At 39.3% G+C, this 17,389-nt stretch overlaps 1 pseudogene; it reads right to left on the bottom strand.

Annotated features, from left to right (window-relative positions):
- Positions 1 to 11,835: 11,835 nt before the first annotated feature.
- On the bottom strand, positions 11,836 to 16,990 carry LOC125847239 (uncharacterized; annotated as a pseudogene).
- Positions 16,991 to 17,389: the final 399 nt, after the last annotated feature.

Raw genomic sequence — 17,389 nt, 5'->3', positions numbered from 1 at the left:
GAAGTCAAATATGCAACTCACACTAAACACACAACAACATGCAGAACATATATCATGAAAGCTAATTTTCTCATTAAACATGAATTTCATCAAGAACATGCATCATTTATGGAAAACACACAACTTACACATGACTTCCAAAACAAGGAAATTCAAGAGGAACTATTTACCTCAAACTTGAGTAGGAGTAGAAGGAAAAAGATGAGGGTATCAGGACTTCATATAGGCCTCAGCCTCCCAAGTAGCACCCCCAACTAGATGATTTCTCCACAAAACCTTAACGGAAGCTACTTCCTTGTTTCTCAACTTCTTGACTTGCCGGTCAAGAATTTCTACTGGAACCTCTTCATAAGAAAGGCTTTCATCAACACCCAACTCTTCTAAAGGAATAATGGTCATCAGGTCCCCAATACAATTTTTAAGCATAGATATATGAAATACCAGGGCCAACTCATTTGGCAAGTCCAACTCATAGGCAACTTTCCCAATACGCTTCAAAATTTGATATGGACCTACAAACCAGGGACTAAGTTTCCTCGTTTTGCCAAACCTTATGACACCCTTCATGAGTGAGATTTTCAAATAGACCCAATCACCAATTTCAAATTCTAACTCCCTTCTCCTCACATCGGTATAAAACTTTTGCCTACTTTGAGCCATTTTCAACCTCTCTCTAATGAGCCAAACTTTCTCAATATATTCATAAATCGATTCGGGACCAATAAGAGAAACATAACCTACCTCAAACCAACCAACCGGAGACCTACATCTCCTACCATACAAGGCTTCAAAAGGAGCCATACCGATACTTGAGTGGTGACTAATATTGTTGGCAAACTCTATTAATGGCAAGTGGTCAACCTAATTACCCTTGAAATCTATAACACACGCCCTCAACATATCCTCTAAACTTTGAATGGTGCTCTCCGCTTGACCGTCCGTTTAAGGGTGAAAAGAGGTGCTAAATTTCACCTTAGTACCAAGCCCCTTTTGGAATGATTTCCAAAAAATGTGAAGTAAATTGAGTACCCCGATCCGAAATGATGGATAAAGGAACTCCATTTAACCTCACTATCTCCCTTATATACAAATTAGCAAAGTCTTCCGCTGAAAGGAAAACCTTGACAGGAAAGAAATGGACTGATTTTGTCATCCTATCAACAATGTCCCAAATAGAATCATGTTGCCTTCGAGTACGAGGCAAACCCACAACAAAATCCATATTCACCTCTTCCCACTTCCAAGTGCGAATTGGTATTTTTTGCAACAAACCTCCCGGCCTTTGGTGCTCAACCTTACTTTGTTGACAATTAGGACATTTGGCAACAAATCTCGTGATATCCCTTTTCATACCATTCCACCAATAGACTTCCCGTAAGTCACGGTACATCTTGGTGGCTCCCGGATGAATGGAATATCTAGAACCATGAGCCTCTTCTAAAATTTGCTCCCTCAACCCATCCACATCCAGAACACACAAACGACCTTGGTACCGAAGTACCCCATCTCCCGTTTGGGAGAAAGCCTCAACGAACTTGTTGAGTACCGATTCTTTCAACTCCATTAATAAAGGATCAAGGTCATGTTTAGACTTGACATCTACCACAAAGGACGATTCAAAGCCTCTTTGAACCGTGAAACCACCCTTAGGAGAATCTACTAGTTGGACACTTAACCGGACCAACCTATGCATATCACGAACTAAATCCTTCTTTTCCTCCTCTATGTGAGTCATACTACCCATGGATACTCGACTAAGAGCATCCGCCCCCACATTAGCTTTGCCGGGGGTGATAGAGGACACTCATGTGATAATCCTTCAAAAGTTCTAACCACCTTCTTTGTCAGAGATTCAAGTATATTTGGGTAAACACATATTGAAGACTTTTGTGATCGGTGAAAACATCCACATGGACTCCATACAAGTAATGTCTCCATATTTTCAAAGCATACACAACCGCCGCTAATTCAAGGTCATGAGTTGGATAATTCTTCTCACGTACCTAGAGTTACCTTGAAGCATAGGCAATCACCTTACCTCGTTGCATGAGCACACATCCCAACCCCACTCTAGAGGCGTCATAATAAACAACAAAGCCATTCGCACCCTCCGGTAAGGTCAACACCGGAGTGGAAGTAAGCTTATTTTTTAACTCTTGGAAGCTTTTCTCACAAGCCTCCGACCACTCAAACTTAGCTTTCTTTTGAGTCAAAGCCATCAATGGAGAAGCAATGGAGGAGAAACCCTCAACAAACCTCCTATAGTAACCGGCCAAACCCAAAAAACTTCTAATATCAGTAGGAGTTAGAGGTCTAGGCCAACTCTTGACCGCATCCGTCTTCTTAGGATCTACCTCAATACCTTGCTCGACACAATATGACCAAGAAAGGCTACAGAACTCAACCAAAACTCATATTTACTAAACTTCGCATGTAATTGGTGGTCCTTAAGAACTTGCAAGACAATCCTCAAATGGTCCATATGTTCACCCTCACTCTTTAAGTAGATCAAAATATCGTCTATAAATACAATCACAAACATATCAAGGTAGTGCCTAAACACCCTATTCATTAGGTCCATAAATGCCGTCGGGGCATTAGTTAGGCCAAATGACATCATAAGAAATTCATAATGCCCATACCTAGTTCAGAAATCCATCTTGGGTATATTATCCCCTCTCACCCTAAGTTGGTGATAGCCCGAACGAAGGTCAATTTTTGAAAAGTAACTAGCCCCTTGGAGTTGATCAAACAAATAATCGATTCTCGGAAGGGGATAATTATTCTTTATGGTAACTTTGTTCAATTGGTAGTAGTCAATGCACATTTTAAGAGACCCATCATTCTTTTTGACAAATAACACTGGAGCACCCCAAGGAGAGATACTCGGACGAATAAAGCCCTTATCTAGCAAATTCTTCAATTGCTCTTTCAACTCTTTCAACTCGGCCAGAACCATTCTATAAGGAGGAATGGAGGTAGGTTGCGTATTCGGCAAAAGATCAATGCCAAAATCTATTTACTGCTAGGAAGGAATTTCGGGAAAGTCATTGGGAAAGTCTTTCGGAAATTCATTCACCACGGGGACCGACTCTAAAGAAGCGGTTTCAGACTCAACATTCCTCACCATAACAATATGATAAATGCACCCTTTGGAGATAATTTTCGTAGCTTTTAGACAAGAAACAAATTGACCTCTAGGGATAGAATTCCTCCCTTCCACTCTAAAATTGGCTCATTTGGAAATTGGAATTTGACAATCCGAGTCCTACAATCTATAGAAGCATAACATGTATGCAACCAATCCATACCCAAAATCACATCAAAATCTAACATGTCTAACTCCACTAAATCCACCAAAGTAACTATGAGACAAAGAAATGGGATAACTTCTATAAACTTTCATAGCCACTATAGACTCACCAATCGAGGTAGAAATTGAAAATGGCTCTAATAACACTACGGGGAGTATTTCAAGTTTCATGGCCACAAAAGGTGTCACAAAGGACAAAGTGGCACTTGGGTCTAACAAAGTATATCCATCAATAGAAAAGACTTGCAACATACCGGTCACCACATCCGGGGAGCTCTCTTGGTCATCTTGGGATTGTAGAGAATAAAAGCGGTTTTCCTTTTGAGCATTGGAGTTTGAACCGCTAGGAGAAGTTTTTTTATATTCTTTCCCTTTTGCCTAATGTGTTCTCAATTGGTGTCCACTATTACCGCAACCATAGCACACCCAAAACCAGCTAAACATTTGCCGTCATGTTTCTTACCACACTTGGCACAAGTAAGTTTGATCATACAATACCCATCACTGTTGCCTCATTGGGTTTAGGGTTACCTTATCCTTATTGACCATCAGGGAAACATTAGAGGATCTTTGGTTGGAAAACTTTTACCTGAACCTTTGTCGACCTTGCCCATTGGGCTTAGCATTGGAGAAGTTCCCCCTCACTGGTCCTAGACCTCTCCACCTCCCTATTCATCTTCTTGAGATTTTTCTCCTCAATTTGTTCAACATGGACCATAAGACTTGAAATATTCATACTTGGGATAAGCATTGCCGGACGACAATCATTGACTACCAATTCAGACACTCCCATCACAAACTTATTCATTCTTTCCCTTGAGTCCGCCACCATGGTTAGAGCATACTTAGATATTTGTGTGAACTTGAGAAAATACTTTTTCACACTCATACTCCCTTGTCGAAGGTTTATGAATTCTTGCATCTTTCGTTCCCTCAACTATAGGGGGAAGAACCTATTAAGGAATGCTTCTTTGAACACCTCCCAATCTATGGGACCTACTCCTCTTGGTCTATCACCTTTCCATTTTTCATACAAATTTGAGCTACGTCTTTTAGTTGGTAGGCGACTAGCTCCGCCTTTTCCTTTGAAGACACCCCCATGGCACCAAGTATCTTGCAAACCTCATCAACAAACCTTTGGGGATCCTCTTCCACCTTGGAACCAAGGAACTTGGGGGGATTCATCCTAGAAAAATCCATCAACCTTGAAGCCATAGAATTCATATTAGTGTTCACTCAAGGACCAACATCCCTATTGGCTTGAGTCGTTATAGCTTGGGCTTGAGTTGTCATGGCTTGGGCCAGTGTTATCAAAGCTGTCCTAATCTCCACATACATCATAATCGGAGGATCATTCAGAACTCCTTGATTCACATTTTCCTCTTCCACCCTTTTTGCGTTAGCCCTTCGTGTATTCATTTCCTGAAGACACAAGAGAAGGATTAGAAGGAAGATTTATAGAGTTAAACTCTATCACACGATTAAGAGTAATGAAAGAAGTGTAACTTCCAAAACATCTTATAGACTCTCACTCATAAATGTGGCGCGCTTCACACTATGAATAAGACTCTACTAGACGTGGCTTATGAGATATCATCCTAGAATCATTCTAAACCTTTTGCTCTGATTATCAAGTTTGTTACGACCCAAGGGTACCCCATAGATGTAACATGGCACATGGAACCCCAAAAGGCTCCAACTAAGCTTCTTAGCATATCATCACCACATAAGTAAAGAATAATAGAGAATAGAAACACATTTTTAGTCTTTAAATTTTTTTTATCAAAGTAAAGCGAAAGTCTAGACATAGTCTCATTTAGCCATCTGCTACAATCGAGGTCTCAAAATAGGGTCACATTTCTTACAATAGAAATCCAAAATAAAATACAAAGAAATGAAGGAAAAATCAAAATGTCATTTGTCCTCGGATCCATGAGGAAATACGACAAGCTTTGGAGAATAATCAATCCAAGCTTGAACAGGAGTGAAGGATCACCTAAAACGCCGGAACCTACACTTTGTGGAAAAAGGTAGAAGAAATATGGGTTAGTACAAAATTGCACTAAGAATGGTAGCCATGCACAAAACCATGAAAATATGCTAAGAAGGGACAATTTATTTGAAGAGCATGCAGTTTATCAAATTTGAGAATCAACATGAAAAGTAGAGTAAAGAGCATAATTCGTAAGCATATTCAACTTTATTAGTCATTAACTCATAATAGAAACCCACCATGAATACCCTCAAAGTATACTTGTGCCATGCATAAGTAAGATCCCATACTCCCACCTATGCTAAGTGAACTCCTTGAGCAACCATAGTTAATAATTCATTTTTTAATTACAATGGGAGTAATCCTTAACCGACATAGACCATGTGAGCTTAAAATGGAATCTTGTGGCATGCTCCACATCGAAAAGAGGTGTCCTACTTACCTAAGGTAGAACAAAGTGTATTAGCTTTTAGGTGGATCCACTAGCAAAAGACCTATGAGGGCACATAGTTATGGGATACATAGATTGTTACTAGAAATTCACCCTTTCTAACGGGGGAGCTTCCATCTCATGAGATACTTTATAGAAATCCGTCCTTTCTAGCAGGGGAGCTTCCATCTCATATTCAATATCCACTCGGTGCTAAGAATTACTTCCCAAAATTACGTTTTTAGTCTTGAATTGCATTTACAAGTATGAAGGAGTGTCTTAACCTTTCATCCAACACAATTTATAAAGTAGCTCATAGATTCAATAGGTGAGAATGGACATTCAACCTTAGAATCATCATCTTGTGAGAAAAACTTTCACATCATGATAACTATGTGTTTATGAGAATGAACTTTCAATTAANCCAGAATTACGTGTTTAGTCTTGAATTGCATTTACAAGTATGAAGGAGTGTCTTAACCCTTCATCCAACACAATTCATAAAGTAGCTCATAGATTCAATAGGTGAGAATGGACATTCAACCTTAGAATCATCATCTTGTGAGAAAAACTTTCACATCATGATAACTATGTGTTTATGAGAATGAACTTTCAATTAACACAATAACTCGATTATAATCATGTTCATAAAGCATGCATACATGAAGCCTATAATTTGGCATCGTTCCCATGTCTTACCCTTCTTGGGTCATGGATCAGATTCTTGCAATCAATTTAGGGTTAATATATTCAACATGGATAATAATATGATCAATAGAACTTCATTACAACATTAAAATTCCATACAATTCACCTTACTACAATTCACCCACACCAAAGTCATAAATTAGGGTTATGGGGATTTCATGGATTCATGGGGGATTTTTATCATAAAAACACTATAAATCAGTAATTAAACAATAATATATAATATTTGACTCATTGAAAACATTTTGAGAAATAATCCATTACTTAGAATGGAAACCCTAGATTTTGAAGAATTGTATACTTTGAAATTGAGGGATTTAGGGCTTCATGGATGAAAGGATAACCATGAATCAAAACTACCATACCTTAATTGAAGATTCCTGACGAATTTGGGTAGAAAAGATGAGTTCTTGGCCCTAGACCTTGACTTCTTCTTTAATGGAGGTTTTAGAGAGGGAAATATTTGGGAGGGAATAAGTTTGTTTTGGGGTCTTGAATGAATGAACTAATTGAATTAGTTTAGGGATCTATTAGGTTTATATAGTTAGTTTTAATTAGTAATAATGACCCTACTTAATTAATGAATTAACCCTAAGCCCCTCCCTTAACTCTAACTAAAAACTAAATGACCAAATTACAGCCCTTACTCACGAGACCCCCACCCACAGACCGTGGGTGGGTCCATGAGTCGTGTTGGCTGCTTCGTGGTTTGTTACTGCAACTAGGAGAAATAAGGGAGGTCAGGGAGGTCCATTCTTGACTCACGACCCCCATTTATGGGGCGTTGGTCCACCTATGGATCATTGGTGCCCTCTCGTGGGTAGGCTACCATTTTGGCTGCTTTTTGGGCTGCCTTAAGGTCTTCCTCAAGGACCCTTGGTAGGTCTTTGGGGGGTGGTCCCTTGACGTTTACACCCAAAAACAGGTATATTAAATGTCGGAGGTTGTTTTGACGACTCTAACCTTTACGTTAAACCCCATTTTGGCTACTAGTTTACACCTTAGGCTCTAGTTTAGTTTTACAAATTTTTGGGAATGTTACAAAGGTGCAGTTCATCAGCAAAAAGTTGAGGTTTCTCCCAAGGGGGAGATGGTGCACTTCGTTTCCAGGGTCGCTTTTGTGTTTCTAATGTGGGTGAGTTGAGGCAACAAATCCTTACTGAATCTCACAACTCTAGGTATTCCATTCATACAAGTGCCACTAAGATGTACCGCGATCTATGGGAAGTCTTTTGGTGGAACGACATGAAGAGTGCATAGGAAAGCACGCGGGTTGTACCGGTCAACTTAAGCTGTCGAGCTACTTTTCCCAGGCTGGCCGGAGAAGGGCTTATACAGCTCGCAGATTTTGTGGCTAAGTGTTCTAACTATCAACATCAGAAACTAGGAGGTAGAACATCAGAAACCCAAGAGGTATGACTCAGGAGATTAACATTCCTACATGGAAGTGGGAAGTGATAAATATGGACTTCATTACGGGTTTACCTCGTACTCGCATACAACATGACTCCATTTGGGTAATAGTAAACCGAGTCACTAAGTCCGCTCATTTCTTGGCTGTCAAGACTACAGATTCAGCGGAGGACTATGCGAAACTCTACATGAATGATATAGTAAGGTTTCATAGGGTCCCCCTATCTATCATCTCAGATAGAGGTCCTCAGCTTACCTCTAATTTCTGGAAATCGTTTTTGAAAGATCTTGTACTCAAGCAAAATCTCAGTACAACCTTTAATCCACAGTTGGATGGTCAGGCAAAGCGTACCATTCAGATCTTAGAGGATATGTTGAGAGCTTGCGTGATCTATTCTAAGGACAGTTGGGATGATCACCTATCCCTCATAGAGTTCACCTATAATAATAGTTTCAATTCTAGTATTTAGATGGCCTCATATGAGGCACTGTATGGGCGTAGATGTAGGTCCCCAATTGGTTGGTTTGAAGTAGGTGAAGTAGCCTTGATAGAGTCCGATTCAGTTCATGAGGCTATGTAAAAAGTTCAACTCATCAGAGATAGACTAAAGAAAGCTCAGAGTTGTCAAAAGTCCTATTCATATGTAAGGAGAAGGGACTTAGATTTCAAAATCGATGATTGGGTTTTCCTGAAGGTGTCACCTATGAAGGGGGTTATGATATTTGGCAAGAAAGAGAAGCTCAATCCTAGATATGTAGGTCCTTACGGAATCCTGAAAAAGGTTGGTAATGTGGCTTATGAGTTGGAATTGCCAGTAGAACTAGCAGCGGTTCATCTAGTCTTTCACATTTCACTGTTGAAGAAGTGTGTGGGTGATCCGACATCAATAGTAGCATCAGAGAGTATGGTTGTGAAGGATAGTCTGACTTATGAGGAGGTACATGTAGAGATTCTTGACCGTTAGCTTCGCAGGCTAAGAAATAAATAAGTCACTTTAGTGAAGGTTTTGTGGAGAAGTCAGTACGTAGAGGCAGCTACTTGGGAAGCAGAAGAAGCCATGAAGGCCAAGTATCTTCACCTCTTTCCTTCGATTTCGTTTCAGCTTGAGGTAATAGTTCCTCTACAGTCTTTAAGTTTACTCTTGCATAACATCAGTCTCAATATCATGTTCTTTATGTTGTTCTTACATTTTTTGCATATTTGTATGTTCTTGGAACCCAGTTCAGCCGGATATCAGTTTCTAGTACTAAGTGGTAGGGATAGCAACTTCTTCCCCCTGTACTCAGTTACTTTAGACTTTATTCGAGGATGAATGTTCCCAAGAGGGAGATACTGTAACAGCTCAGAAATAAGCTTGGACTTTGAAGAAGAAAACAATAGAATTTGGTGAACCACGACATGGTTCACGAACCGTGAAAAGAACCACGGTTCGTCAACGTTCCTGTGGTTTATGCCCACCCAGAAGTGGTGGAACACGGGACACTTCACAGGCCTTGGACCACCAACCAAGCCATGGGAAGGCTCGTGGAGGCCAGGTAGGACCAACCCAAAGCCAAACGTCAGACCACGGAGTCCACCAGGGGTAGTGATCTTGATGACGGGCTGTGGGAGGGTTGTCGTCCTCCCGCCAGTAGACCCCCAGCCCAAGTGAAGGACCATGGTGGCCTTCACGGTCTGTGGTCCTCCACGTGGACTCTTAGAAGGCTCGTGGAAAGGACCCATAGAACTAGTAGCATTGGCCAAGAACCACGAGCCACTTCATGGGTCGTGGTCCCAACGACGGACCATCAGTGGTGTCGTGGTTGGCCTTCGTCAGCTTTTAAGTCAAGGTCATTTTGGTCTTTTCCACTTTGCATTGGGCATTTAAACTACATCATTTAATACCTAAACTACGTCATGTTACTCTGTTTAAGCCTAGTGATTTAGTCAGAACCTACAAAAAACCTTTATTCTCAAAAATCACCAAAACTCAGAGCAAAAAGAGAAGAAAGAGTCGACCAGCCCCTCAAGAGCATGCAACATATTTTCTTCCGTTCATGCCATGAAACCGAAGGATTTCTCCATAGATTTCGTCACCAGGTATGTGGGATTTCACTAGTGTGTTCCTTTTATCTAGTAGGTCCCTAGAACTCAGTTATATTCTTAATTCTCTATATCTTGTTCAGACCTATGGTTTCTAAAACCATGGATAATTGTTATGACTTAGCTGTTGTAGTATTTGTAATCATATTATCATGTTTTCTTGGAAAGTTTGCTTAGTTCCTTGCATGAAACTTAGAACCCTAGTTGTGTAGATTCTCTTAGTTCATAAATTACACTAGCTAGGTTAGTTAAACACGTAATCATGCTCAAGATTTCAAATGTCAAATTATCAGTACATAAATGTTGCAATCTCAGATTGCATGTCAGCATTTAAGCTATTCAGTATTTCAGCTACATTTCAGTCATATACATATTCAATTGGGAGTAGACTTAACACCGAGTTGGGCTAGGGTTCAACGTACCCTCATAGTCCTAAAACTACGTGCCCTTGTAGGATTATAAGTCCCCTATGTTGGGCATCAGATTTAGTGGTCACGCCAGTCATGCCTTTATACCCCTGGCAATGTATATTGGGTCCTCTCGATGGGGTGTATACATCGGTCTCATCGTTTAGCTCATGTGGTTTTATGTAAGTTAATAGTAGCTCTCACAGTCAGACTCTCAGTTCATTTGTCCAAGTTTTCAATATATACTTTAGTATTCAGTTCAACATGTCATGTTCATGATTAGTACTTGGTCATTGCATTCAGTTTATATTTTCAGTTATGTTTTCAATATTTATAGTATTTCTCAGTTATGCCTTGTTTCAGCTTAGATATGTTTGATCAGTTTAGTAACTATATCCTTCATGCTCAGTAGATTCAAAGTTCTGACGCATACTATGCGCTACATCCTTTCATGGTGTAGGTTCAAGTACTCAACATCCAGATCACGTTAGATCGATTCTCGATCCGTATTCAGTAGCTTCAGTGGTGAGTCCTCATATTTCGAGGACAACAGACATGCGTTCCATCTGTAGTCTTTTGTTCAATTTTCAATCTATCTAGAGTTAGCTGGGGGCATTTCCAGCAACTCTAGTCAGTTAGAGGCTTTCTAGACATAGTACTAGAATCAACTTGGCTTGTTAAGTTTATCTTTAAGTATTGTTAAATTTTGAGTATGTTTTTATACTTCAGACTAGTTGGGTATTCCTCACTTTAAGTTATCAATTGATTTTGCTTCCGCATTAGTTAATGTTTTCATTTAGATATCTTTCAGTATGTTTATGATATGCCAGCTTCAGGGTTAGCATGGGGTAACTCGTGATCCTTGGTCCCGTGTTAAGTCAAGGGGGTAGCCTCGAGGCATGACAACGAGTGTAACTAGATATAGTTCATATAAGCTCCTTGTAATGTCGTTTGTGCTAACCAATGCCCTGTCTATGTTTTGCAACTTAATTAACAATGTACTGTTTGACTATCTTGATGATTTTGTGGTTGCGTATCTTGATGATATTGTCATTTATAGTCGAACATTGGATGAAAATGTTAATCACTTGAGTATGGTTATGTCTTATTTGAGGGAGTATGCACTTTATGTTAAAATGGAAAAGTGTGAATTTTCTCAAAAAGAGAATAAGTTTTTGGGGCATCTTGTTATTAAAAACAAAATTCGAATGGATCCTAAGAAAGTGCAGGCCATTGTTGATTGGCAAGAACAACGCAACGTAAAGGATTTGAGATCGTTTCTTGGGTTTGCTAACTATTATAGGAAATTTGTTGTTGGTTATTCGAAAAGGGCAGCGACTTTGACTTATTTGTTGAAGAAAGATGTTAAGTGGGTGTGGTCAATAAGGTATGAAGAAGGTTTTAAGAAATTGAAGGAAGCTTTTGCATCTGAACAAATACTTAAGTTGCCTGATTTTGAGTTGCCATTTGAGGTGCATACTAATACATCTAACAAAGTTCTTGGGGGCTTGTTAGGGCAAGAAGGTCATCCTGTGGCCTTTGAAAGTCAAAAACTGAATGATACAAAGCAAAGATATTATACTTATGAGAAAGAGATGGTTGTTGTTGTACATTGTCAGTCCACACCACAAAGCGAGTTCCAAGCAAATAAACTCTCCAAACCTGCAAACAATATACAACAGCAACCATCTCTTTCTCATGAGTCGAATATCTTTGCTCCGCATTATTAAGTTTTCAACTTTCAAATGCCACATGATGACCATCTTGCTCTAACACGCCCTCATTAGCTTTGTCAAACGCATCAGTATGCACCTCAAATGGCAACTCAAAATTAGGCAACTTAAGTATTGGTTCAAATGCAATAGCTTCCTTGAAGTTCTGAAAAGCTTCTTCACACATTACTGACCATACCCACTTAACATCTTTCTTCAAAAAATCAATCAAAGTTGTTGCCCTTTCCAAATATCCAGCAATAAATTTCCTGTAATAGTTAGTCAATCCAAGAAACGATCTCAAATGCTTCATGATGCGCGGTGCTTGCCTATCAACAATGGCCTGAACTTGCTTAGGATCCATTCAAACTTGATTTTTACTAATAAGATACCCCAAAAACTTAACCTTTTTTTGAGAAAATTCACACTTTTCCATTTTAACATAAAGTGTATACTCCCTCAAACGAGACATAACCATACTCAAGTGATTAACTTGTTCATCCAATGTTTGACTATAAATGACAATATCATCAAGATACACAACCGCGAAATCATCAAGATAGTCAAACATTATATTGTTCATTAAGTTGGAAAACGTAGTCGGGGCATTGGTTAGCCCAAACGACATTACAAGGAATTCATATGAACCATATCTAGTTACACACGTAGTCTTAGGCTCATCGCCTTCAGCTATTCTAACCTGGCCTGCCCTAAGATCTAACTTAGTGAACCAGCATGCCTTGCTCAACGTGTCCATTAGATCCTGCACCAATGGAACCAGATACTTGTTTTTCACCATTGCCTTGTTCAGCGCCCTGTAGTCCACACACATTCTCATCATCCCATCGTGCTTCTTTTGAAATAAAATAGGTGCACCATAGGGAGCCTTAGATAGCTGAATTAGTCCGACATCCAGCAATTCATTCAATTATTGACGCAGTTCAGCCAACTCATTCAGATCCATACGATAAGGAGCATGTGCAGGAGCAATCGTACCAGGCAACAACTTGATTTTATGATCTATATCCCTCCTTGGTGGCAGGTTATTTGGAAATTCAGGCGGCATTACATTAACATATTGTTTCAACATTTCAGCCACACAATCATGCACTTCTACCGTGACATCATGTTTCAATTTGACTAACGCAACAAGGATAGTTGTATCAACCTTCTTCAAACATTTGTAAATCGATATAGCAGACAACAAAATTCCCTTGTCTTTCTTCTTTGCCATTTTTCATGATCATTATCCCATCTAAGTGAGGAAATAGAACAAACTGGAATTTCCTCAGAAAATCGATCCCAAGTATATTTTCAAATTCACCTAGCGGCATCACCATCAAATTATGTTTTCCCATCCAATTTCTAGTCGACATAGACACCCCATAAGTCATGCCCACAATGTCTTGTGCCTTATAATTGACTTTATTGACATAGGAAGGACTTTTAGTCAACTTAAGCCCCAATTTTGCAGCAATCTTAACATCCACAAATGTATGAGTAGCCCCTGTATCAGCCATATCCAACACACGTTGTTCCTTAACTTTCATTTCTATGCTAATTAGTGAATCATGCGGATTCTATGAATTCGACGCCTCTTCAACATTATTAACCAACACAATTTGGTTGAAAGACAAACCCAACAGATTCACCATGGCAGCTACAACTTCTTCTTCCTCCTCACCTTGATTCAACTGTCCAGCAAGCAAAGCATTCAGTCTTTCCTGGTTTGGACAAGCTTAAGCCAGATGAGGACTACCACAAGTCCAAAGGCCCTTTGAATTGCCATCCTTGTTCGTTGGCCTGTCTTTATATCCTTTATTCATTGGTGCCTTCTCCTTGTCATTAGGATTGTCCTTACGATTCTCCCTTTTCCAGTCTCCTTTCTTCTCACCCTTTTTCTTAGATTTCGAAGCAGAAGGAACATCACTTGTAGGTCGAGTTGACCAGAAATCTACCAACGAATCAGCACCAGCAATTACCCCTGGCAGATCTTTAACATTCTGCCTCCTAAGTTCATTTTGAGCCCAACCTTGCATACCTGAAATGAAGTTATGTATTTTATCCTCATCAGAAATATTTTGCATACCTAAAATCACAGAGGTAAATTCCTTTATGTAATCCCACATTGAACCATTCTGCCTTAGTCTCTTCAACTTGTCTCTTGCAAGCCATGGTGCGTTGCTACGGAGAAATTGATCACACATTTCTTTCTTTAATTTCTTCCAATTATCAATTATGGGTCTACCAGCACTCTTATCATCCGTATTTCGAGTTCTCCACCAAAGTATAGCATCACCAATCAAATACATAGTCGTGATATTCAACTTTTCCATTTTAGGCACCCTTGCAACAGTGAAATATTATTCCATGTCCTAGATGAAATTCTCCAATTCCTTAGAACTTCTTACGCCACCAAAGACTTTAGGTTCCAAAGTTCTTACCTTAGAAGATTCTCCACGAGTTGATCCCAACGTAGCAACAACCCACCTTGACACAATTTTTTACACGAAGATTTTTATTTTCCTTGTGCAGTCCATCTATTTGTAGTGTCACTGCCTCATGAAAATTTAAAATTCTCAGCCATGTGATTGTGTATATCAGCACGATATACACCGATCTAACTCCAAAACTTTTCAAATTCCTGTCTCACACCAACAATCTACGTTAGAAGGTCCACCAACGTTGGATCATCCCAACATTCATCTGTGATCCCAATAAAGGTCTAAACTCTATGCAATAGTTTTCGAATATCAATGTTTGTCACTATCGCTCCGCTGTACTCTGATACTAATTGATAAATGGGCTATTGTTTTTGCTAACACCTCTTATAGGCAGTCTACAACTCTTGCAAACTTCAGCCTTAACCCTCTCACGTTATTGACTATGTCTGAAAGACTTAATTTAATTTTAAGTAGCATTTCAAAGTAACAAACACACAACAACATACGAGAACACTTCCCAACCTTTATTATTATCAAATTCAAAGGAAAGGTCTCACTATTTTTTTCTAAGGCCAGAACATTCCTCTTGTGCCATAGAACGAATTTCCACCTTATAAAATTTCTTTTGCTAACACCTCTTATAGGTAGTCTGCAACTCTTGCAAACTTCAGCCTTAAGCCTCTCACATTTTTGACTAAGTCTGAAAGACTTAACTTAATTTTAAGCAGCTTTTCAAAGTAACAAACATATAACAACATACAGGAACACTTCCCAACCTTTTTTAATATCAAATCAACCAAAGGAAAGGCTTCACAGATTTGTTCTAAGGCCAAAACATTCCTCTTGTGACTTAGAACAAATTTCCATTTTATAAACTTTTGTACAAGGCAGTTAGGGCAGTTACAAAAGTTGGTTACATCCACCATGTGCCTAAAACTTGTCCTGAAAAGATTTAAACTAAGTCTAACAACTATATTCTAAGAGATAGAATATAATTTGAATTTAAATATATCAAGACCATGCACCTAGCACATGTCTATTTTGACCTTAGTTTTATTAAGGAAAATCTGGTAATTGATGCCAACACTTGTAAATGCCTTTGTTTTGCCATTGTCAAGTCCCACAGCCTTGACTTGTCAAGACAACACACTGTCTTGCCTTGCCGACGACACTGCACACACGTATGCCCTGAGGTGCCACACACCTTTCTTTGCCTTGCACGTCCAGGCAGCCTTGCGAACACCCAAGCACCTTGAATTCTTTGCTAACCACTAACTCTTAGCCGCACGACTGCACTTTTTTGCCCACATACATGCCAAGACCAATGCCCGTTGCTATGCTCACACGAAGTTTGCGTAGTTAGACTACGGTTCTAACATACCAATTGGACCACATGACCTCTATGTCCTCATCGAGACTGATTTGAGATAGTCATCGATTTGGACATCAAACTACCATAAGTCCTTAGCTCTTTCCCAGACTGCATTAACCACATTCTTGCCTTCCCAATTAATTAAGAACTCAGTCTTCATGTTCTTTTTAGTTGTGCCCACAACCTGGTGATCAAGGATCCTTTCTATCTCCTGATCAAACTACATAGGTACAAATGTAGGAGCCCTTTTCGACACGTTTCTGCCCGGATCATCTGGATCTGTAAAGTAAGATTTTTAAGAAACTCATATGAAAATTATGATGAATCTTCAACCTTTCTGGAAATTTCAATCTATAAGCAACTTCACCCAATTTTTGAACCACTTCAAGTGGGCCATCGTATTTAGGAATCAATCCCCGATGTCTAGTCTTATTTACAATCTGTTCCCAGATTTGAGGAGTAAGTTTTAGCAACACTTGGTTACCCACATTGAACTCTAATGAGCGACAATGTTGATCAACATATTTCTTTATGCACCGCTAAGCCTTGCGCAAACTGTCTTGAGCTTAAAAAATCATTTTAAGTATGTCCCTTGCAACCCTTTATGCTGCTGGACACTTCCCTTGATTCTTGGTCTTAGCAACATCTAATGGTATAATCAGCCGCCTGTCTAAAACAATTTCGAAAGGGTTCATCTATGTTGCTGTTGACGACTTATGTAGGTTATAGCAAAATTGTGCAGTGTCAAGGAAAGCAACCCAATTCCGCTGACTTGCTGTCACAAAGTGCCTCAAATATTCTTCTAGCGAATGATTAATCATTTATGTTTGTCTATCTGTTTGTGCGTGGTTTGCATTAGATAATTTCAGATCAGTTCCCATCATATTGAACAAAGCTGTCCAAAACCTGCCCGTGAACCGCGTATCCCTATCACTCACAATATCAGTTGGAACACCAAAGCATTTAACCATGTACTTATAGAATAATTTAGCAGCAATCTCAGATGAACATAAGTTAGGTGCAACAATAAAAATGGAATATTTCAAAAATCTATCTACCACAACCACAATAGATGCCATGCCATCTACTTTAGGAAAACCAAAAATGAAATCCATGCTTACCGACAACCAAGGCCTTTTAAATCCCCCCTTTAAAATGAAGTAGATCGTCCATGATCCAGTACCACCTCATAGTCCCATCTTCATCTTGACCCATCCATTTTATGTATAATGAGTCATTCAAAGCACATAACCTGATGTTATCAAGAAAATCAATATCAAGTTTCGAAATATCTAACGTAAATTATTGGTCTGAGACATGTATTTTAGTTTTATTGGAGTGAGATCTATTTGTTGATTTGACGTATTCGGGTGCTTCATCCAATACTAAGCGTCCACGGTCGTTCAATAGTAATGTAATCCAACTGGTGAGTTAGGGTCGAGTCCTAAGGGAGCGGTTTGCAATCGAGAATTAAGAGAGAAGCAAGAACTTCACAAAAGTCAATTATAGCTAAA

The sequence above is a fragment of the Solanum stenotomum genome, chromosome 12 (assembly GCF_019186545.1).
Source record: "Solanum stenotomum isolate F172 chromosome 12, ASM1918654v1, whole genome shotgun sequence".
Classification (NCBI taxonomy): Eukaryota; Viridiplantae; Streptophyta; class Magnoliopsida; order Solanales; family Solanaceae; genus Solanum; species Solanum stenotomum.
Note: the sequence above shows the minus strand (reverse complement) of the source record. Positions and strands in the feature narration are given on the sequence as shown.